Source organism: Macaca mulatta, chromosome 2, assembly GCF_049350105.2.
Source record: "Macaca mulatta isolate MMU2019108-1 chromosome 2, T2T-MMU8v2.0, whole genome shotgun sequence".
In the NCBI taxonomy this organism is placed as follows: domain Eukaryota; kingdom Metazoa; phylum Chordata; class Mammalia; order Primates; family Cercopithecidae; genus Macaca; species Macaca mulatta.
The window spans coordinates 11,612,754-11,636,093 of NC_133407.1; the positions used below are offsets into that span (position 1 = coordinate 11,612,754).

General features: G+C 43.5%; 1 protein-coding gene and 2 long non-coding RNA genes across 5 annotated transcripts in view; 2 read left to right on the forward strand and 1 right to left on the reverse strand.

Moving 5' to 3' along the window:
* Positions 1 to 23,340, reverse strand: part of ST6GAL1 (ST6 beta-galactoside alpha-2,6-sialyltransferase 1) — a gene marked incomplete at its 5' end in the record, with an annotated part of 108,610 nt that overhangs the window by 54,397 nt on the left and 30,873 nt on the right.
* LOC144339001 (uncharacterized) lies at positions 1,902 to 5,517 on the forward strand. The gene is made up of 3 exons (XR_013413525.1): positions 1,902 to 2,039; positions 4,068 to 5,269; positions 5,401 to 5,517. It is a non-coding gene; the product is annotated as an uncharacterized LOC144339001 (long non-coding RNA).
* The window catches only part of LOC144339000 (uncharacterized), a 31,175-nt gene continuing 27,247 nt past the window's right edge, over positions 19,413 to 23,340 (forward strand). Inside the window, exons 1-2 of one of the 3 annotated variants that reach the window (XR_013413524.1) lie at positions 19,413 to 20,308; positions 20,392 to 21,506. This is a non-coding gene — a long non-coding RNA (uncharacterized LOC144339000). Of the gene's footprint in view, positions 20,309 to 20,391; positions 22,883 to 23,340 lie in introns of those variants that run through there. The other 2 variants (XR_013413523.1, XR_013413522.1) reach the window with 2 other exon arrangements.

Consider the following 23,340-nt stretch of genomic DNA (forward strand, 5'->3'; position numbering starts at 1 on the left):
TGTCCATCGTAGTTTTTGTGTTATTAATCTGGGCAGGAGGAAGTCTGAGCCAGTGTTCCTTGACGTTTTCTAATTGCCAGAGTCACTGAAGTGCAACTACCTCTCCTTAAAGTCACCAAGGCAACAACTGTTTACCTCTCTCGTCTTAACAAACTGACGTCTTTGCTAGGATCTGTCCAAGGCCAAATGGGCCCCCTACAAAGAGAAGGGGGAAGGGAACATAGAGGAGAAAAAGGTTGTTCAAGTCTGTCCTGAGAGCTTCAAGGCCCTTGGTGTAACCCTCCCCTGCCCTCCCACCCCTAATCTCATAGCCATGGAAGTGAGTGGTATAGGTGAAGGGAACCACTTAGAACATTGTAGTTCTATCTTGCCTGGGCATCAATATCACCTAGGAAGCATTTTAAAAATATAGATGCCTGATATTATCCTCAGTAGCTTCTGATTTAATGGATCTGGACCAATAAACATCAAAATAGTTAGGAAGAATGTTAAAGTTCACAGAGGGTGACCTTGGGCAGAATGGGAGAGAGGCCAGGTCTTTCCTGGGAAGGGACGGGGAACACCAGTTCAGCCTAGGGTAGACATAGTTAATGAGTCAATGCATGGCTCAAGCATTTAAAGTCCCCAGTTAACCCAGACTCCTCCACAACCTAGGAAGTCTGCTGCCCAATAACAGCCCAGAGTTACTGAGGAAGGGGCAAGGCCACAGCTTCAGTCGAGGGCCCCAGGAATTTCAGGCTACACTGTCATCAACTCTGTTCTCCTGGACTCAAAGGGGATCGCCTCCTCTGAAGAATACACATTGATTAGCAGGCCAAGGTGAGTTAGTACTGCTGGAGAAAGAGCTAATCGCCCTTGCATCAAGGTGGGCCTTTCACTTCTCTCTCCTCCCCACGTGGTGATCTTGTCTTGTCTTTGGTCACTACATGAAGAGGCAGCAACATGGCTGCAGATCAGTCTCTTGGGCAAAGGGGCTGCTACCCTCTGAGCAATCCCAGGTGAAGGCCAGAACTCAACTTCTGCTCTTGGCCCATGTCATTGCCTCCTGGGAGGCAGGGGCTGGTTCTCCAGGGGTTTTCACATTTGCTTCCCTCCTTACCAGACATGAAGGACATTTTATATCTGCACTTTCTGGGTGCTTACTGGAGCACGCTCACCCATGTTTGGACATTTTTCTTTGGGAGACAGATCCACAGAAGTCATCACTCAATGGTTCATCTCAACCCCAAACTGCCTCCCCGCATTACCGTTTCCCTTCACTTTAGGTCCCCAAAGGCAGCCCCAGCTCCAGCCCATGTCCCTGGAGGAAGCTTCTCAGACTCTCCAGTGAGGAGTTCACCACACTGTCGACTTCTACTCACACTCCTGACAGGCGCACACCTCTCCTGCACTCCCGCCCGCTTCTCCAGGTGCTGCGTGTGGGACTCTTATTCTTCCAGTCAGGAAAATAAGATTATATCCCTTCTCTGTCTCCTTTTTAGCACTGCCAAGCACAGGATAGGCAAGTGGCGCTTGATGAGTAGAATGTCTGGCTGGCATCCACGGCGGGGGCTTGTGGTGTGTGTTGGGGCGGAAGATGGTTAGTTTGTAAACAAGAAAATGGTTTTAGACAGGAACTGAAATCATCAACAAGCATGAAGCTGGGGTCTGTGGCTCTGTACAGAAAGAAAGGAAGGGGAAAAAGTGACTATGACTGCCTCCTGGGGCGTTCCCACGTGCCAGGCACTTTGCCAGCCCAGGACATCCGACAGCTCATTCAGTCTCACCACAGCCCTCCAAGGTCAGCACCATGTTGCCCTTTCCATCTCACAGATAAGAAACCTGAATCTCAAAGAAGTTAAAGGACTTCTGCTAGTAAATGGCAGGGCCAAGATTTAAACCCAGAACTGTCTTAATCCAAGACTATTCTTTTTTTTTTTTTTTTTTTTCTGAGACAAACTGTCACTGTGTCACCCAGGCTGGAATGCAGTGGCTCAATCACAGCTCACTGCAGCCTCGACCTCCCAGGCTCCATCAATCCTCCCACCTCAGCCTCCCAAGTAGCTGGGACTCCAGGCACGCACCACGACACCCAGCTAATTTTTGTAAATTTTTGAAGAAACAGGGTTTCATCACATTGCCCAGGCTGGTCTTGAACCCCTGGGTTCAAGCAGTCCGCCCACCTCCGCCTCCCAAAGTACTGGGATTACAGGCATGAGCTGCTGCACCCAGGAAAGACAGCACTCTTAATGCCTGTACTAAGATGATCATCTTGTTTGACCTGTGACTCTTTCAGCCACAGCCATGCCCACCTAACCCTGAAAGCAAAAGATTTCAGTGAATGAGAAAGGTCCCAAGCCCAGAGCACACTTAGGATGCTGGACGCTTAGCATTTTATCTCATTGAATCCTCCAGCAGCCCTGGATCATTGTTAATATTACAATTGACCCTTGGCATTTACAGAATCAACATTTGGGATTTTCACTTTTGAGAATAACTCCAAAGGTCCTAGACATGAAACAGCCTAAGTCTGCTAAGGAGTAATTATGAAGTGTGTGCAGTAAGAAGCTCACAGGGGCCAGTCCTTTCGTATGTACGAGAGCTCACACTCAGGCTGGAACCTAGTGTGCGGGGGATGCCGTACCCTCCACGTATTAGGAAGTGACAGAAATAACTGTTGGCTTGTGAAGTGTGGCTCCCAGAGAAACAAAATTGCTAGCCCATGTTAGGGAGGGTTTACACTCAGTGATGAATTTCCTTTAACAGATTTTGAAATCCCTGGTGCCTTTTATTTGTGGAATCAATAAGGAACAGAGATCACTTAGATTTTCAACTTTGCTTGATTGCATCTACAGTATAAGGGGGAATTATGTGCTCTGGTGGCATGTGTGTGATTTTGTCTTCTGTCAAGCGAGAACAAAATGCCTCCTCTTAGACTACTGTACGCAATAAGTGAGATCCTGGCAACAATGACCATAAGGATGTTGACTTGAGAATTGGCAAAGATCTCAGGAAAAATCACTGGTGAACATCAACATTCTGACACACTGTGTCAACATTTTATAGATGAAGGAACCGCAGCTGGAAGAGGCCAGATGACTTGCTCAGGAATGTATTGCTATCATACCAGTGCACTACCCTCCCCACAACCTGAAAGCAAGTCCTCAAAACAGTCCCAACTCCTGCATGCTGACCAAGCACAGAATGTGACTTAGGAGGATGGAGACGTAAGAAGGAGGCCCACAGAAGGAAGAGAGCTGCCCTTGGGCTTCCCGCCCTCCCTGCACCTCACCCCAGTGCTGACCTGGGAAAGGCAGAGCTGTGAACTTGCCTGTTTTGACCACATCCATCCAGGTCAATCAATTCAGTCAAGAGGCTGATAGCTGTGATAACTGAGCTCAAAACGGTGGGCCCAGAAAAAACTAAAGGGGACCAAGGACCAAGACTGAGAAGGCGAAAGACCCTAAGACAAGGCTCAGTTTGGAGGAATGGTGCTAAATTTCATTTGCACCAAGCCTTCGAGTCAGACAAATCTAGACTCGGATCCCAGCTTTATTATTAATCAGCATGCAATTTTAGGCAAATTACATGATAGTTGGGGTCTCAGTTTCCTCATCTCTAAAATGTGTGCAAAACCACCTGCTTCACAGGACTGCGGTGAGGGTTAGAAGTAAGGATTGTGCAGTGCCTGGTACATGCCAGGTGCTTAATAAATGGGAATCTGGTAAACCTGTACCTGCCGGGAAGCAGGGGAAGAGGAACAGAAGGCTGGAGCCTGGCTTGACTGCTCTTGAGTGTGGAAAGTCTTCATTTCCAAGGATGAGATGAAATTTTTGGGAGTCTCATGAATCAGTATTTATCTTTGGCTAAGCACGAGACCTTGATGTTCATCTCAACAAAACCAGTATTTGTGACCGGGCGCGGTGGCTCATGCCTGTCATCCCAGCACATTGGGAGGCCAAGGTGGACGGATCACCTGAGGTCGGGAGTTCAAGACCAGCCTGGCCAATATGGTGAAACCGTGTCTCTACTAAAAATACAAAAATTAGTCAGGCGTGGGGCACACGTCTGTAATCCCAGCTACTCAGGAGGCTGAGGCACGAGAATCGCTTGAACCCAGGAGGTGGAAGTCACAGTGAGCCGAGACTGCATCACTGCACTTCAGCCTGGGTGACAGAGGGAGACCCTGTCTCAAAAACAAAAACAAAACGAAACAATAGTTGCCACTTTGAGTGCTAGCTATTTCAAACACTGCTCCACAGCAAAGAGAATAGGAACGTGGGACTCTCGTGGGAGGCAGGGTCAAGGGGGTGTCACTGTGAAGACTGAGCTAATAGAAAAAGCCTGAAACTGGGGCACAAATGTGAGGTCCTCTAACTCTCCAACCAAATCACTGTGTGTCCTCAGAAAAGTCACTCATCCTCTCTGAGTCTCTGTTTCCTCATGTGAAAAAAAAGGACTTAATAGTCCCTATTTCACAGTTAAGGGAAAGCACAGGGGAAGTAATAGATGGGAGAAGCCTTTAAACTGTTCAGAGGAAATGTTTGTTATTTTAAGTATCTCCAGACAGTGCTGTTATTTCGTCACTTCTGTAGAGCCACAGGAAATAAAGCTTACAGATTAGGTACGCTCCCATTTTGAAGAGGACGAAGAACAGTGTTCGAGAAGCACTTGAGACGCTAAACGTCTCCTCCATATGAATTGAAGTCATCGTGACTGGTACAGAATCATTTTGTGTGATCATCAAGATGAAAACACAACATTGTTAAATTCTCCCTGAGCCCTTCCACCTCACCCCTGCCAGCCCTCTGCAGCCCCTGCCTGGTAAATATTTGCTTTCATTTCCACAGAGCAGGTGCTCATGGCCTGAAATAGGAAACGCTGGTAGACCCGATGCCTCACAACGAAGCCTGCTGACTTCCCTGGATTTTCCCTCTGTTTGGAAAACAGGCCAAACTCACCGCACCTCCCACCCTCATGCTTAGACCTCTTGCACTGAATGTGCTCAGGGAAGAAAACAGGAAATCAGTCAGATGGTCCCAGAGAGAAACCACGGGCAGGCTGGCAGCCCTACGGCCTGGCACCCAGTCTTCATTTCAGAAGAAATGCCCCGTGCCCGATCGGCAGCACCCCTGCTCAGGGCTGAGAGTATGGTGGGGTTTGTTTTCTGGTCTCATCTGTGAGCCTGGGCCCAGGAGGACTATTTGCTTGGTGTTGAAATAACCTAAAACGTGTGGCCAGGAGAGGTGGCTCACGTCTGTAATCCCCGCACTTTGGGAGGCCGAGGCGGGCGGATCACGAGGTCAGTAGTCCAAGACCAGCCTGACCAACACTGAAGCCCCGTCTGTACTAAAAATACAAAAATTAGCCAGGTGTGGTGGTGTGCACCTGTAATCCCAGCTACTCAAGAGGCTGAGGTAGGAGAATTGCTTGAAGCTGGGAGGCGGAGTTTGCAGTGAATGAGATCGTGCCATTGCACTCCAGCCGAGGTGACAGAGCGGGACTCTGTCTCGAAAAAAAGAAAAGAAATTAAAAAATGCAGTCAATACAGACAAAGCACTCCCGCTTCTCGCTCGGTCTGCGAGCAGTTTATTGAGAGCCACAGTTCCCGTTTCTGTTTTGGCTGCTCTCAACCTTCTGAAAGAGGTGGCAGGTGTGTAGCAAGAGTACGACTAACATAGAGGACCTGAGCCTGGGCAGACTGAGTGGGGAGGAAGATGTGAGGCCTGGGGAAAGGGCAATAAACTGAGGCAGAGACCATAGCTTGGCTAGGCTGCCCTGGAAAGACAGCGTTCCAGGTCTGAATCCTGCTCCGGAGAGTAAGATGAGACAATGTCAAACAAACCCTCCTGAAATTCGAACCAGTCCTCTGAATCAAACACTGCAAGGTGCATTTCCACTGAATCAAATAAATACCATGAGCAATTTGAATTAGTTACCTAAGACCCAATTCCCTAACACGACTTTCCTGGCCTGTGATAGCTGCCTTCATGCCCAGCAGGGAATGAAGACTGAGCCAGGAGGCTGGAAGAATAAACGGTAAAGAAGCGATGACACAGATAGCAGCAGCAGTTCCTGCAAGGGGCCTTCCCTGCGTGAAGGAACCCAGCTCCGAGTTCCTTGCCGCCTCTGAAAAAGAGCAGGAGGTTGTTTCACATCCTGAGCCTCAGCTTCCCGAGGACAACAAAAGCTACCATTTTCAGATTGACCATTGCACCCCAAGCATTTTCTGTATTAATGTCTATTACTTCACAATTCATGGGAGGCCAATATGACTGCCCTGATTTCTTCAGTAAAAAATCTGAGGGTCAGAAAAATAAAGGTACAAAATCATAACCAGTAAGTTGTAGAACCAGCATTTGAATCCGGGATCTGTCTGTGTTTGCCTCTCATCTTCAAAGTGAAGAATGAGGAAGAGAAAATAAATCCTTTTTCGCCGGGCACAGGGACTCACACCTGTAACCCCAGCACTTTGGAAGGCCGAGGTGGGTGGATCACTTAAGGTTAGGAGTTCGAGACCAACCTGGCCAACATGGTGAAACCCTGTCCCTACTAAAAATGCAAAAATTAGCTGGACATGGTGGCATATGCCTGTAATCCCAGCTACTCAGGAGGCTGAGCCAAAAGAATCACTTGAACCTGGGAGGTGGAGCTTGCAGTGAGTCGAGATCACACCACTCACTCCCGCCTGGGTGACAAAGCGAGACTCCATCTCAAAAAATAAATAAATAAATACATACATACATACATACATACATACTTTTTTTTTCTACTCTTCTCTCTGCCTCCTCCCTAATCAGGTGGGAACCAATTCAGGGACAGGCTGGGGATTCAATGTCACTGGAAATAAAAGAAATTCACATTCAAATAATAACATACAGTTTCCCCCACCAAATTAATAGACTAAAAAATTACAATACAGCGGACAAAGTCACTTTTAAATAACTCATGGAAAAATAACATTGAATGTCTTCTCTGAAGGACAATTTGATTAAATATATCAAAGCATTAAAAACGATCATTCTCTTTTAACCCAGTAATTCCATCTCAAAAACAGGAAATATTCAGAGAAGCAAAGACTGCAGTTTTATGTCAGCCATGCATAGCCTGAAATAACCTCAATTCCCAACTAAAGAGGACAAGTTAAATATGTTATGAAATATCCACACAATGAGTTATGATTTATTTATTTATTTTTTTTAAGACAAAGTCTCACTCTGTTGCCCAGGCTGGAGTGCAGTGGCGCGATCTCAGCTCACTGCAACCTCCGCTTCCCGGGTTCAAGCGATTCTCCTGCCTCAGCCTCCTGAGTAGCTGGGATTACAGGTGTCCACCACCACGCCTGGCTAATTGTTGTATTTTTAGTAGAGATGGGGTTTCAGCATCTTGGCCAGGCTGCTCTTGAACTCCTGACCTCGTGATGCACCCGCCTCAGCCCCCTAAAGTGCTGGGATTATAGTAACAGGCGTGAGCCACCGCACCCGGCCACAATGGGTTATGATTAAACAATTAAAATAACATTCATAAAAATTTCTTACAGTTTTTACTTTTAAAACATTTATTCACTTACTTATTTTTAGAGACCAGGTCTCACTCTGTCACCCAGGCTGGACTACAGTGGCACAGTGATAGCTCACTGCAACCTTGAGCTCCTGGGCTCAGGCCATCCTCCCTCCTCAGCATCCCAAGCATTAGGACTACAGGCACACACCACCACACTCAGATGAAGTTTTAAAATAAAAAAAATTGCACTTACATAGAAAACTATAGAAAGTAGTAATAATGAACCACCATGTATCCATTATCTAGCATCAACAATTATCAATTCATGGTCAATACTGTTTTATTAATAGCCACCTATCCCTGAGTATTTTAAGTAAATCCCAGACATATCATTCCATCCATAAATACGTAATTATGTCCTTTTAAAAAAATATGACCATAGTACCATTATCAACTTAAATTTTTTTAAATTATTGACTTTTTAACAAAACAGGAAAATGCTCACAATATAGTGTGAATAAATAAAGATTATAAAACTATATATTACATAATCTTAGTTGAAAGAAAAAGGGAGGAAGAAAGGGGGGAGGTAAGGAAGGAAAGAAAAAAAGAAGGGAGGGAGGGTGGGCAATTCGACAAATAGTATCAAAGCATTAAAAATGTCCACTCTCTTTTAATTCAGTAATTCTATCTCCAAAAAAGAAATTATCAGAAAAGCTGCCAAAGACTGTAGTTTCACTTCAGTCCATGCATAACCTGAAACAACCTCAAATCCTAACAAAAAGGAATATTTAAATATGTTATGAAATGTCCACATGAAAGGAAGAGACAGAGAGAGAAACACCAAAAAAGAAAAAGAGAGAAATGCATATTCACAGAAAAAAAAAAGACTTGAAGGAAATAAATCTAAAATATTGCCAGTAGTTTGTAATTACCCATGTCATGAGATTTATGTTTGTGTGTGTGTATTTTTATCAAGGGGAATCTATTAGATATTTATTATTTCTCCTGCTCTTCTTTTGTTCCTCAAGTTTTAACTTTTCCTCTAGTACAGCTTCCCTTCAGGCTGAAAAACTTCCATGAGTATTTCTTTAAGAGCAGGTCTCCTGGAAATGAAGTCTCTTGGTTTTCCATCACCTGAAAATATCTTTATTTTGCTTTCACTCCCAAAGAGTATTTTTTCTGGATATAAAATTTTCAGTGGATAGTTGTTTTTTTTTTTCTTCTAGCATTCTAAAGATGGAGTTTCACTGTCTTTGTCTTTGGCCACCATGGTTTTGGATGAGAAATCGACAGTCATTTGAGTTCCTTCCTTCCTTCCTTCCTTCCTTCTTTCTTTTTTCTTTTCTCTTTTCTCTCTTTCTTGATTCCTTCCTTTCTTCTTTCTTTCCTTCCTTCCCTTTTCTTAAGTATAATGTGTCATATTTTCATGCTCTTAATGTTTTTTAATCCTTGATTTTCAGAAGTTTTCTTATGAGGTGGGTGAGGAGTTGTCATTAAATTTACCCTGTTTGAAATTACTGAGATTCTTCGATTTGTAAAAATATGTCTTTCTTTAAATTTGAAACTATTTCAGCCATTCTTTCTCCAAATATTTTTTTTTCTGCACCAGTAGTTTTCTTTTTACCTTCTGAGATGGAATTCCAATACCAAGAATTTTCAGCCTTTTGACATTGTCCCACAGTACCATGAAATGCTTTTCATTTTTCTCCAGTTCTTTGTTTCATAATGTATATTTCATGTGTATAATTTGTATTGATCTCCTTCAAGTTTGCTGGCTTTTTTCTCTGTCATCTTTATTCTGCCACTGAGTCCATATCATCTTTTCAGTTCTAAAATTTCTATCTGATTATTCTGCAGTTTCTATTTCTCTGCTGAGAACTTCTATCTTTCCATCAATTTCAAGAGTGGAGAATGGTCATACTTACTTTAAGTTATTGTCTAATAATTTCGCGATCTAAGTCATTTCAGTGTTAGTGCCTATTGAATTGTCTTCTCCTTTGAGTACTGTTTAGATTTTCCGGGTTGTTTTGATATGGAGTAAATTTGAATTATATCCTGGATTTTTAAATATCATGTTGTGAGACTCTGGATCCTGTTAAAAATTATCTGAAAAATGTTGATTTTTTTGTTTGTTTGTTTGTTTCTTTTCAGGAAATTAACCCACTTAGGTTCGGACTGAAAGTACTGTCTCGCTTTTTATGAGTGACAGATCAGTTTTCAAAGCTTTTGCTATGCCATTTGAGTCAATCTGTCACATGCTCCATTCAAGAGTTTGTCTGGGACTTGGATGGTTGTTAATATCACAGTTAGATTCTTATAACCTCTTCTGTGCCTCTTGGGTCTGTTCCATGCATGCACACCTTGTAGTGTGCCCAGGACTTTTGTCAGTCCAATTTGTGGATCCCTTTTTCCAGCTCTCTCCTCTTAGGGATTTCCTCACACTCTCTGGCTTCCAGTGGCTTTTTCCTCACTGCTTCCTCTAGCTAGAAAGATGGAGTTATCTTGGACTCTTAGCTTTCCATACTGTTCTGCAAATCCATGTTCATTGTGAGTCATTGTTCAAGTTTTGAACCCATTACTCTGCCTGCCTGCTATTACTGTTCAGAGTTCTCATGTAGTTTTTTGCATCCTCTCCAGTTTTTTGTTGTAAACATTGGTAGAGATTGTGGTTGGATTATTTCATCTTGGCTGTACTAGCAACTCATCCTTCTCAGCAATTTACTTCTCACCCATGTTTCAAAGCTCCACTAAAATACCACTTCCTTCTAAGAAGCCATCCTTTTTCTCCCAGCTAGAACACTTTCCTCCTCCTCGCATTAGCGAAGAAAGGGATTTGGCAATCTTGAGAATAAAACTTAAAGCCCAATTTTTTTCATGACTGTCTTTGTTCAAACATCTGAGTCTAAGGAGATGAGTGGAATGAAATAAAACTTAATCAAGAAGCACAATGGTGGTGAAGAGAGTAGACTTTGGGGCCAGATTGCCAAAATCCCAGGTCTGCTAATTGCTAGATGTGTGACCTTAGACAAGTCACTTCTTTTTACCTCAGTTTCCTCATCTATGAAATGAAACTAATAACAATAATAGTTACCACATAGAATTATTATGAAGATTAAGTGAGGTAACAGTTGTAAAGCACCTAGAAAAATGCCACATTGTAGGTGATTATTATGAATCTCTCACAGGTGGCCATAACTCTGCACATGAGAGAAGGCTATGCAGGGAAAAGGGGAAAGGAGCACACAGGGAAGTGGCTCAATTTCCACCTCTTCCTACGTCCTGAAAGCAACTGCAATTTTTGTTTTGATAAATACTTGAAAAAGCCCAATTTGTGTAGATCTGAGAAGTCATGTGGCAGAGTGGGGACATGAGGTAGGTTAGATCTGGCTTCCAGACTGGCTCTCCTTTGGGTATAGGTTTTATGCTCTAAATCATGACCACAGAGGTAGACTGCTCTACCTACACAGAGCTGACAGAATGATCTCTGTAAGAGGCAAATGAAACAGGGTCATTTCTCAGTTTACCCTCCAATGGTTCCCTGAAACACAGATAAAATCTGAATTCCTTAGACTGTTCCAGAAGACATGTGACTTTTGCTGCTGCTGCTATCTGTTACCTCATTTCCTGCCCTCCCCAACAGCCCTCACATTCCAGCCATACCGAACTCAGGTTGGCTCATCCCACTTGCACCACTTCCCTCATCCTCAAGGTCAAATATCCCCCCACCATCTTGTCAAAGATGCAGATGTCTCCTCTTCCATGCAAATTACTGAAGGGCTTTCCCAGACTCCCCAGGACCCTGGTGGTCGGTCCTTCCCTCCTGTGTGCTCCTACAGCCCTCTGACCATATTCTAGTAGCACTTCCTGGTCAACAGTAAGCAATTATTTTATGGGTCCTTCTCTCCCTCAATACATCAGTGTTTTTTAAAATACGTATTATTTTACCTTCGTGGGTTTCAAAAACAATTTAGGGCCCAAGGACCAGGTTTTGAAAGAGAGAATAAACTAGATTTTAAAATATCAGAATTCACTGCATGTAATGAGAGAAAGTAGAGCTTGATGAAACTTTTGTCTCAAATAGATCATTAGAAAGATGGATGACAGATAATGAACCCCCACAGACCCATGACCAGTTTCAGTATTATCAACTCACGGTCAATCCTGTTTTGTGTATACTCCACTCACGCCTAGATCCCTAGATTTTGAAACAAATCCTGAACTCATCATTTCATTCATAAATGTTTCAATATATAACCCTTAAAAAAAAAGACCTAAAACAAAACTGCAATACCAAAAAATGTACTTCTCCTTGGTGGTGGCAGTCAAAAAAGTTTCTAAGACTTAGAAGTTCCTAGGGAGAGATGCCGTCTCATTTATCTCTGCATTTTCATGCCCTGGCACTCAATAAGTGCTGAGTAAGGAAAGGAAGAAGACAAGAAACAGAAAGGATAGAAGATAGAAAGGCTGTAAAAGGCAGAGGAAAGAAAGATGATTTCTTCTCTTTTAGCTTTGAATCATCTTGAAAGTATTTTCAATGAATTTCTCTAAAGGAAAGAAACAAAATACTCACCAATTTAGCTTCCTCATCAATAATTAATTCCTGATTAAGGTTTCTGTATTTGTTGTTATCTCTCTGGGATGTCACATATGACTGTACAAGTTGTTCATTGCATAATGGCATCTGGTCCTGGCTGAAAGGGCACCCTTTCTTAATAGCACAAAAGTGCTATATAGGTTAACAGGACACTGTTCTTGCTCCCGACTCTAGTGTATTACATATTGTTACCTTGGTCCACTCTGCCGTCTTCTTCTCTTCCTCCTACACTGCCTATGGAGGCTACAGGCAGGAGATTCTTCCTGGGCACCTGGAAGTATGTTCTCAGTAATGCTTATAAAAGGCCATCTTTCTATAGAAAAACTTCGGTATCAGAAGTAGGACCTCTCTCCTAGGAAAAGTCCTGGGCTCTGGGGCTGGCTCTGCCACCTGCTAGTCACAGGACTTTTAGATAGTCTCCCTGTGTTAGTCTGTTCTTCCATTGCTATAAACACCTGAGACTGGGTAATTTATAGAGAAAGGAGATTTAATTGGCTCACAGCTCTGCAGGCTGTACAAGCATGGTACCAGCATCTGCTCACTTTCTGGGGAGGCCTCAGGGAGCTTTTAATTATGGTGGAAGGTGAAGCAGAAGCAGGCACGTCACATGGCGAAAGCAAAAGCAAGAGGCAGTGGCGGGGGAGGTGCCACATGCTTTTAAACAACCAGATCTCACGAGAACTCACTGATGTGAGGACAACTCCAAGCCATGAAAGATCCACCCCCATGACTCAAACACCTCCCAGCAGGCCCCACCTCCAACACTGGGGGTTACATTTCAACATGAGATTTGGTGGGGACATATATTCAAACCACATCAATCCCTGAGGCCACATTTCCTTGTATGAAAGTAGAAATAATAGCTCTTCTCTCTCTTTCTAAGAACCCTTATGAGGACCAAAGGAAAAACAAATGTTTTGGAACAATAAAGTAGCACAGGGATGTAAGGAATATTTTATTAATGACTTACGGTTATGTCCAGAACAGTAGTTCCTAAACTTCACTGCTGTCTTGACGGATTTTCAATCATCCTTCTCCTAAAAATTCTGCATTATAATTCTTTAAAAGCACAATTTCACAAATTATTGAAAATATATATTATTTACAGTAGCAATGTATCAAATGCCAAGAAACAAATTTAATTAAAGATAGGCAAGACTTTTTACTGAAAACTACAAAACACTAGTGAGAGAAATAAAAGATCTAAATGAATGGGGGATATATACCATGTTTATAAACTGAAAGATTAAATTTTGTTAAAATGTCAGTTTTCCCCCAAATTGATGGTGATGGCTGATTTTATGTGCCAACTTGACTGCACCACAGAGTACCCAGATATTTAGTCAAACATTCTGGGTGTTTCAATGAGGTTGTTTTGGATTAAATTAGCATTGGAATCAGCAGGCTGAGTAGAGCAGATTGCCCCCTCTACTGGTGGGCCTTATCCAATCAGTTAACGGCCTGAATACAATAAAACAGGCGGACCCTCCCACAGGTAAGCGGGAGCTCCTCCTATCTGACTGCCTTGAGCTGGGGCATTGTTTTTGTTGTTGCTGTTTTGGTTTGGTTTGGTTTTGGGGTTTTTTTCCCCTGCCTTTGAACTCAAGCTGAAAGGCCTTAAGCCAACTGGCATTTGCACTAGAACTACGCCATTGGCTTTCCCTGGTTCTCAGGCCTTTGGACTCAGACTGGAACTGCACCATTGGTTCTCCTGGGCCTCCACCTTGCCAGTCACAGATCTTGGTAATTGTCAGTTTCCATAATTGCATAAGCCATTGTTTTATTTCTCTTACTAATGTTTTATAGTCTTCAGTAAAATGTCTTGCCTATCTTTAATTAAATTTGCTTCTTGCATTTGATATTTTGCTACTGTAAATAGTATGTAAAATATACTTTCTAAAATTGATATTTTGCTACTGTAAATAGTATATAAAATATACTTTCTAATAATTTGTGAACCTGTGCATTTAAAGAATTATAATGCAGAATTTTTTGGATAAGGGTAATTATGCACACACATATACATGCCATTGATTCAGAATCATCTGAATCAAGGGACATTTCAAAACCCTTTCTGCTGATATGCCCAGAGTTGAGATTTTACCCAGAAATAGAAACAGACAAATCACAGAACTTTCCTCACCCCAAATCGTAGGCAAAGGTAAGTGGTACAGACAGGAATTGATGAGATGTTGGCAGAGAGGAGATGCTTAGCAGCAAGAAAGCCACAATGAACCTCCCAGTCAATGCTTCACAGGGTGCAAGGCCACGTAAAAAATGAAGGAAAGAAGTCCTTGGCATTTTCCAGACGTAATGACTACATTCACTTTTCCTTAGCCTGAGCAGATAATGGCATCTCTCTTCTTCTTGTTTGGCTTTGCAGATCCACCTGTCTTTATTACACACACTTCTATCATCACAGGAAGATTTTTACAAGTTCATTCATTCAGCCAATAAACACCCATTACCTAACACCCGGCCTGAACATCACAGCACTCCATAAATGCCTCTGTCTCCAGAAAGGGGCATGGAGGAGGACATGACAGCCGCAGAGTGGCTCACCATTCAGAGGACCCAGCTCCCAGGCTGGGTGGTTCAGGGAGGCTGCCAGGGAGACACGTCTCAGCTCAGACAAGAAGATGAGGGCAAGTTGGACAGACCAGGGGAGGGGAATGAGCTGGGCTCAAGGGTCTTTTTGGTCATTTCTTTGCATTTCCTAAGGAGTGTGTTTTTTACCTTATCATGTAGACAACTTTGATCTGTGTTGCTGAGCATAAAGAAATATTTGATAGCTTCCATAAACCTGACAGTTTCCTATGACACTAAGTGTGGGAGGGAAATCCCTAAACTAATAAGTATATGAAATATCATCCCTTCTTTGTGGAATTATGAGCTCATTCATCTCCAAAACAAAATCATATTAAAAGCTTCAGACACATGTAAATGTTGATTTGCCTCCCATTTGTTTCATGATGGCCTTAAACCTAGAATGTGCACTTAAAAATACACCATAATAGAAAATATGGTCAGATCGAAGAGCTAATTACAACACCAATGTAAGGCAACAAAGCTCTCTCTTTGGTAGAGCAGAAAATAAAGCTAAAAACAGTGTTTGTTTGTTTGTTTGTTTTGTTTTTTGGGGTTTTTTTTTAAAACAAAGTCTCACTCTGTCGCCCAGGCTGGAGTGTGGTGGCATGATCTCGACTCACTGCAACCTCCGCATCCCGGGTTCAAGCAATTCTCCTGCCTCAGCCTCCTGAGAAGCTGGGATTACAGGCACTTGCCACCATGCCCGGCTAATTTTTCTATTTTTAGTAGAGACAAGGTCTCACCATGTTGGTCAGACTGGTCTCAAACTCCTGACCTCATGATCCATCCGCCTCAGCCTCCCAAAGTGCTGGGAATACAGGCATGAGCCACTGTACCCGGCCATTTGTTTGTTTTTCATTACATTTATGGTGAGCCCTTTATGTGCAGGACACTGTGTGAAATGCATTTTCTCACTTAAACCCCTAACATGCTGCTGAAGCAGGTACGATAATCCCATTTTACAGATGAACCTGAAGTTCAGAAAGGTTAGCCATTTGACCAAAGGGGGCATCTAGAAAGCACTGGAAGTGAGATTCAAACCCACATTTACAACAGTTATTGAGTACTAATTATGTGCCAGGCACTGATCTTAGCACTTTTCAAGTATTAACAGATTTAATCCCCACTGCAATATTACAGGGAGACATTGCTGTCATCTGATTTTAGATAAAGAAATGAGGCAGAGAGAGGTAAAATAATTGGTCCAAAGTCACACATCCCTCTGATTCAATGCCTGAGACAGACCTATGTGCAGCAGAGGGTATGGAAGGTGACATGCAGCTCATCCCTTTCCTCGGGCTGTGGACATTTCAGAATGTCCAGAGTTCACGTAGGAACCCCAAGTTCTACCCTGCTTCTGTACCATTGTGGGAAGTTGAAGCCAAACTTAGTGAAGCCACATGGCTAGCTTGAAACCTGTGGGTCTTCAGGTTTGGCTCTCACCATTAATCTGCACAGAAAAACTGTTTAACCCACCTTCTCCCAAGGAAGGCACCTTTCTGCCAATGATGGCCTCACCTGACACTCTGGTCAGTTTCATAGGCAGTGTTCTAAAAAGCATCTGGGGAAGTACACACAAATGCTTGGCCCATTTCTAGTCCAGTTAAATTTAGCAGAACTGAGTAAATTTTCACACCCAAGGCTGGTGATTAATAGCAAAACGGTTGTGCTCACGTATCACTCATGGCTGGGAAAAAAGAAGTGAAACCTTAAGAAAATACCTCCGAACAACTAACAATAGTTCAAAAACAGAAAAGAAACATAAATTTGTGGGTTCCTACTGTAGCATCAAATGTAATGCTGAGAAATTTTGGAACAACCTAAATAGCCATAGGAAAAAGCAAATTGTGATCCAGAAGTCCATGATTGTCTATGAAGCCATTAACACACGACATGCACTATACAGATGAAAAACAATGTTTATGATAACGGGAGAAACAAAGTTTCTTTTTTTTTTTTTGAGCCAGAGTCTCGCTCTAGTCACCCAGGGTGGAGTGCAATGGCAAAATCTTGGCTCACTGCCCCCTCCCCTCCCGGGTTCAAGAGATTTTCCTGCCTCAGCATCCCGAGTAGCTGGGATTACAGGCACCCTCTACCACGCCCAGCTAATTTTTTTTTTTTTTTTTTTTGGATTTTTTAGTAGAGACAGAGTTTCACCATGTTGGCCAGGCTGGTCTCGAACTCCCGACCTCAGGTGATCCGCCCACCTCAGCCTCCCAAAGTGCAGAGATTACAGGCATGAGTCACCACGCCTGGCCCAAAATAAACTTTTGATCAACACTAAAATTGTAATTCTATTAAAAGCTTGTTTTGCAAACAGACTATGATTGCAAAGGACCATTGTTACCAGTGAACAGTAATGTGTCAGGAGGCAGGGTTTTTAAAATGTGTCTTGGTTGGGCACCATGACTCACGCTTATAAATCCCAACACTTTGAGAGGCCAAGGCAGGAGGAATGCTGGAGGCCAGACGTTCAAGACCCGTCTGGCCAACACACTCTACAAAAATATTCTTAAAATAGCTCAGTGTGATAGCGCACTTCTACAGTCCCAGTTATTCAGGAGGCCGAGGCAGAAGGATCCTGAGCTCACAAGTTCAAGGCTTCAGTGAACTACGATACCACTCCAGCCTGGGCAAGAGAGGGGGACTCTGTTTCTAAAAATATATATAAATAAATAAAAGTGTATCTTGACTGCTGTCATAACGTTTGTGAGTAAAACAAGAAAAGCAAGTCTGGCACCAAGTTTGTTGCCCCCAGAGCACGCACATGGCCCTCCCACTCCACTTCCCCTTCATTAGAACATAGTAGTCTTGGCCGGCACGGAGGCTCACGCCTGTAATCCCAGCTCTTTGGGAGGCTAACGATGGCGGATCATGAGGTCAGGAGATCAAGACCATCCTGGCTAACACGGTGAAACCCAATCTCTATTAAAAATACAAAATTAGCCAGGGGCAGTGGCGCACTCTTGTAGTCCCAACTATTCAGGAGGCTGAGGTAGGAGAATTGCTTGAACCAGGGAGGCGGAGCTTGCAGTGAGCCGAGATTGCACCACTGCACTCCAGCCTGGGCGACACAGCGAGACTCCGTCTCAAAAAGCAAAAAACAAAACAAAAAACACAAAACAACAAACAAACAAACAAACAAAAAGATTATAGTAGTCTCCCTTGAAGGCGACAAATCCGGGTCTACTTCCGCGGATGTCTTGCCTTAGCATAGAGGACAGAAAACACATTTATTCAGCACCAACAATGGCCTGGCTTTGGCTTAGCTGAGCTGTTCCTATGCATTATCACCTTGAATGGTGCACACCTGCTAAGTGGCGAGTGGCGTTATGGTCCCACATCCCTAGACAGAGGCTTACTGCCTAGTAAAAGGATGCCCTTAACTTTTGCGTATGCATCTAAAGAGGAGGATTCCCTTTACTTCCCCAGGACCAGCTGCCTCCACGAGAGCAAGTTTAACAATGGTTTGGAAATGAGCTGCCCCTGCATTGCCCCAGGGCCCCCTTCCTGGAGGGTTGGCTGTTGGCCAGAGTGGGAAGAGGAAGGAGAGGACGGGATCCAGCTCTGTGGCTTTCCAGCTTCGTGCCCCCCAGGCAAGTTACCTAACCTCTCTGGGCTTCATTTCCTCAACCATCTGAACTATGTGAAATAATATATGTAAAATGCTTAGAACTGGGCTCCACAATGCAACAGCCACTAGCCACATGTGGTTAGGCCAAACTGAGACGTGCTGTAAGTGTAAAAATACACATCGAAGATTTCGTATGGAAAAAGAATGTAGAAAGTATGAGTCGTAATTTTATACTGATTACATGAAAAAGTAACAGTATTTTGAATATATTGAGTTAAATAAAATACAGTTGATCCTTAAACAGCACAGTTCCGTTTATATGCAGATGTTTTTCAATAAAAGTTGCACTGAGTGTGCCTGTGTCTCCCGCCTCGCCCAGCCCTCCTTCTACCTCTGCCATTCCCGAAACAACAATCCCAACCCCTCCTCTTCCTCCTCCTCAGCCTGCTCGATGTAAAGATGATGAGGACGAAGACCTTTATGAGGATCCACTTCCACTTATTCAATAATAAATATATTTTCTCTTTCTTCTGATTTTCCCAATAACATTCTTTTCCCTAGCTTACTTTATTATAAGAATACAGTATATAAAACGCATAACATACAAAATATGTGTTCATTAATTTTTTATGTTATCAGTAAGGCTTCTGGTTAACAGTAGGCTATTCGTGTTAAGTTTAGGGGGAGTCAAAAGTTATACATGAATTTTCTTTCTTTGTCTTATTTTTCAGAGTCTACTTTTAGAAAATATACATGGATTTTCAACTTCAAAGAGAGCTAGTGCCCTTAACCCCTGTGTAGGTCTATATTGTTTAAATTAATTTCATCTGTTTCTTATTTTTTTTAAAAAAATAAATTTTATAAAAATAATAATAGAGACAGGGTGTCGCCCAGGCTGGTCTCCTACTCAAGTGATCCTCCTGCCTCAGCCTCCCAAAGTGCTGGAATTACAGGCATGAGCCACCACGCCTGGCCTCTTTTTGCTTTTTTAATGTGGCTATTACAAATTTGAAAACTATGTATGCAGCCCACACATGTGGCTTGCTTTCTATTTCCTTTAGATAGCACTGGCTTAGAACACAGCTCTGCACAATGTTACTTCTTTATTTGTCTGTCCCCACTCACTGGTCAGCATTGTCTCAGATTGTCAGCACTGTCTAAAATCCTTCCTTTTTTTTTTTTTTTTGAGAAAATCTCACTCTGTCCTACGCTGGAGTACCATGATTCCGTCGCAGCTCACTCCAGCCTCAATCTCCCAGGCTCAAGTGATCCAATCACCTCAGCCTCCTGATTAGCTGTGACTACTGGTGTGTGCTACCACACCCGGTTATTTTTTTTTTTTATTTTTTGAAAAGACAGGGTCTTACTATGTTACCCAGGCTGGGCTCAAACTCCTGGACTCAAGTAATCCTCCTACCTCGGCCTCTCAAAATATTGGGAGGCATGAGTCACCGTGGCTGGCCTAAAACCCTTAATCTTTAGGCTAGGTGAGTTCCTTTTCCTTTCCAAGCCTCAGTTTACCATTCTGAGACAGATGATGAAGAGCAGAATAGGAACTAGACTTAGAATCAGAAGACTGGGCTCCAGCCCTCATTCTACCATTACTAACTAGATGACCTTTAGCATGTCATTTCATCCAGTGACAGTTTTGTCACTTATAAAACAGGGGGGCAACACCCTGGGCGTTGCATGAGATAACACGTGTGACAGTGCTTGATAAATGCAAAGGACTATAGAGATGAGGAGGAAGTAGCGTCACATGCCCAGGCAGGACTGCCCAGCCTCCTCTGATAGTCCATGCCTCCCATTTTCTATTATTACTTAACTATTTTCCATGTCTCCTGTCTCTAAAACCAAATTTCCCCAAGAATACACTTCTTCCTTCCCACCTGCCCGCCTCCAACATAGCCAAAGCGCAGTGCTCCAGACAGAACCCCTCAAACCGCCACCCAGACCAAGTGTGCTGTGTGAAGTGGTCACGAAGAAGCTCAAAGTGGAGATGACCTTGGAAACAAACTGGCAATACAAAGTGGAAAGTGGGTCCACATTCCAGGGACCCAAGCAGAGTACCAGTGTAGCAGGGACCCAAGCAGAGTACCAGTGTAGCAGGGACCCAAGCAGAGTACCAGTGTAGCAGGGACCCAAGCAGAGTACCAGTGTAGCAGGGACCCAAGCAGAGTACCAGTGTAGCAGGGACCCAAGCAGAGAGGGGCAAGAAGCAGGGCTCACGTAGGTAGTGGCCAACAGGAAGGACTCTAGCGTACAGACGTTTGCACAACAGGAGAGCAGAAAGGTATGCATGAGCCTGGAATTCTGTAGCACTTAAAGCAAAGAAAACATCAGGGTATGATGTACGGTGGGCCACCTATGAGATGGGCCCTGTCACCAGAGATACCTGGTTGGTAGGTCCTTCCACAGATGGAACGCTGTTGCCTTCTTGCCTTTGCTACTTCAGGTTCTCCAGCTCACCCATGATCCACTCAAGCATGTGTGCCGTAAGTTCTTGGAGCTTAAGTACTACCTGCAGCAAATGCATAACCCTCCACTATGTGCACAGAGGCTTGTGAGAGAAGAAGCTCCTGTCTCACAACATGCTGTTCCTATTTTTAGCCAGGAAACAACTCCTAACCACCCACACGCTACCTCCTTGCAAGGCCACAAAGCATGAAAAGCACAAAGCTATGCCATCGTGTAGGTAACCGAGTGGGCTTTTCTACCTCATAACATGTTCCTTCCTAATTCCAAAATAAGATCCGGATTATCTCTAGTTAAGCTAAGCTGCAAACTCTGACTGTATCAAAAACGCAATTGTCTATCTGAATGGCCCAGGAAAAGCCAATACACAAAGCTTCTTGGGTGAAGATCTGAAGTCAAGGCTTCTACAGCCGACTAGTCCTTCAAATATTACTGCTATTCAATATACTGGTCCTTCGAATAGACCTGCATTCAAATATTTAAAGAGAAAAAAAGAATCTCAAAATATCTTATTCTTATTTAAAAAGACAAATGATCAGGAAGCAGCTGTTTGTGAGAGGAACGGTACATGCGATGGGAATAAATACGCGCCGATAATATGGCTGCGGCATCTGCGGGCCTGTGTCTACCTGTGCACACAGACACAGTGCAGCCACACACCTCACCCAAAGATTATATCTCAAATCAGTGATCTCTCCCATGGGAAGCTATTGATTAAAAGCATTCATTAAACAATCTTTTTTTTTTTTCTGAGACAGAGTCTCAATCTGTCACCCAAGCTGGAGCACAGTGGCATGATCTCGGCTCACTGCAGCCTCTGCCTCGCCAGCTCAAGCTATTCTCCTGCCTCAGCCTCCCGAGTTGCTGGAATTACAGGCATAAGCCACCATGCCCAGCTAATTTTTGCATGTTTAGTAGAGATGGGGTCTCGCCATGTTGGCCAGTTTGGTCTCAAACTCCTGACCTCAGGTGATCCTCCTGCCTCAGCCTCCCAAAGTGCTGGGGTTTTAGGAGTGAGCCACCATGCACAGCCTGCATTTTAATAATTTTTTTTTTTTTTGAGGCAGTCTCGTTCTGTCGCCCAGGCTGGAGTGCAGTGGTGCATTCTTGTCTCACTGCAAGCTCCACCTTCCAGGTTCAAGCCATTCTCCTGCCTCAGCTTCCCAAGTAGCTGGGAACACAGGTACAAGCCACCACGCCCAGCTAATTTTTGTATTTTTAGTAGAGACAGGGTTTCACCATGTTGGCCAGGATGGTCTCGATCTCCTGACCTCATGATCTGCCCGCCTTGGCCTCCCAAAGTGCTGGGATTACAGGCGTAAGCCACCACGCCCGGCCCATTTTAACAATCTTAAAGTTCTTACCAATCTATTGCACTTGGATTTTATCTGGATCCTAATTTGAATACACAAACTACTTTAAAACTATACACACCCACATCTATACACATACACATACACACGCACACTAATATATACACATACACGCATATATGTAATAATTGAGGAAAATTGAATATTGACGCCATACCTGGTATTAAAGAATATTTACTTATTTGAATGTGATAATAGTATCTTGTCGTTTTTATTTTTAAAGGTTTTTTTTTTTTTTTTTTTTGAGATGGAGTCTTGCTCTGTTGCTCAGGCTGGAGTGTGTAGTGGCGTGATCTTGGCTCACTGCAACCTCCGCCTCCTGGGTTCAAGCAATTCCCCTGCCTCAGCCTCCTGAGTAGCTGGGATTACAGGCACCCATCATGCCTGGCTAACTTTTGTGTTTTTAGTAGAGATGGAGTTTCGTCACGTTGGCCGGGCTGGTCTCAAACTCCTTAGCCACCTTGGCCTCCCAAAGTGCTGGGATTCCATGCGTGAGCCACTGCACCCGGCCTGTTTTTAAAGGGTCTCTGTCTTTTAAATACACGTAGAAAAACTGAAATATCTACAGTAAAAATGAAAAAATAAACAGCTGAATTCGAAGTCAGTTAAAACAACATCTTATTTTGTATGACTATTCATGTGCGGTAAATGAAAGTTAAACAAACAAAAAGTCCCCCCACTTTGAATCACCTATGAGGTACAGAATATATGGTCTGTTTATACAGGCCTGAACACTCATGTAAAATTCACTCAGTGAATCTAACACAGCTGCGTTAGACTCCAGCCCTGAAAGGGATCAGGATGTGCAACAGAAGAAGTAATTATCTTCAGTTTACCACCATGTTACATTAAAAAGACAAACATTTAAATACTGGGATCGCACCTGGCCCCACAAGCTGCTCACCCTAGAAACTGAGAGAAGTCTAATTCATGTCTCCGCACCTGCACTTGTGGGCTTTCAGCTGACCAAGTGGCTGTCAGAACTGTGGGCATTATTTCAATTACTCTGTCTTTCTCTCTCAATCTCTTCGTTTTGAAAAAGTTGCTGAGTAGAGCTGAATCGACATATTTTTCTCCTCCAAGGTGAAGCTGTACTAGGCCTCTACTACTTGAGCTGATATTTAAGGACTGAAGACAATCTCATCTCAACACATAGAAATACATGGAAGGCAAGGAGCCTGCCGAGTCCTTCAGGCCACAGAGACCCTCTTTGATGAGGAAGTAGAGCCACATCTACCTACATGCAGCAG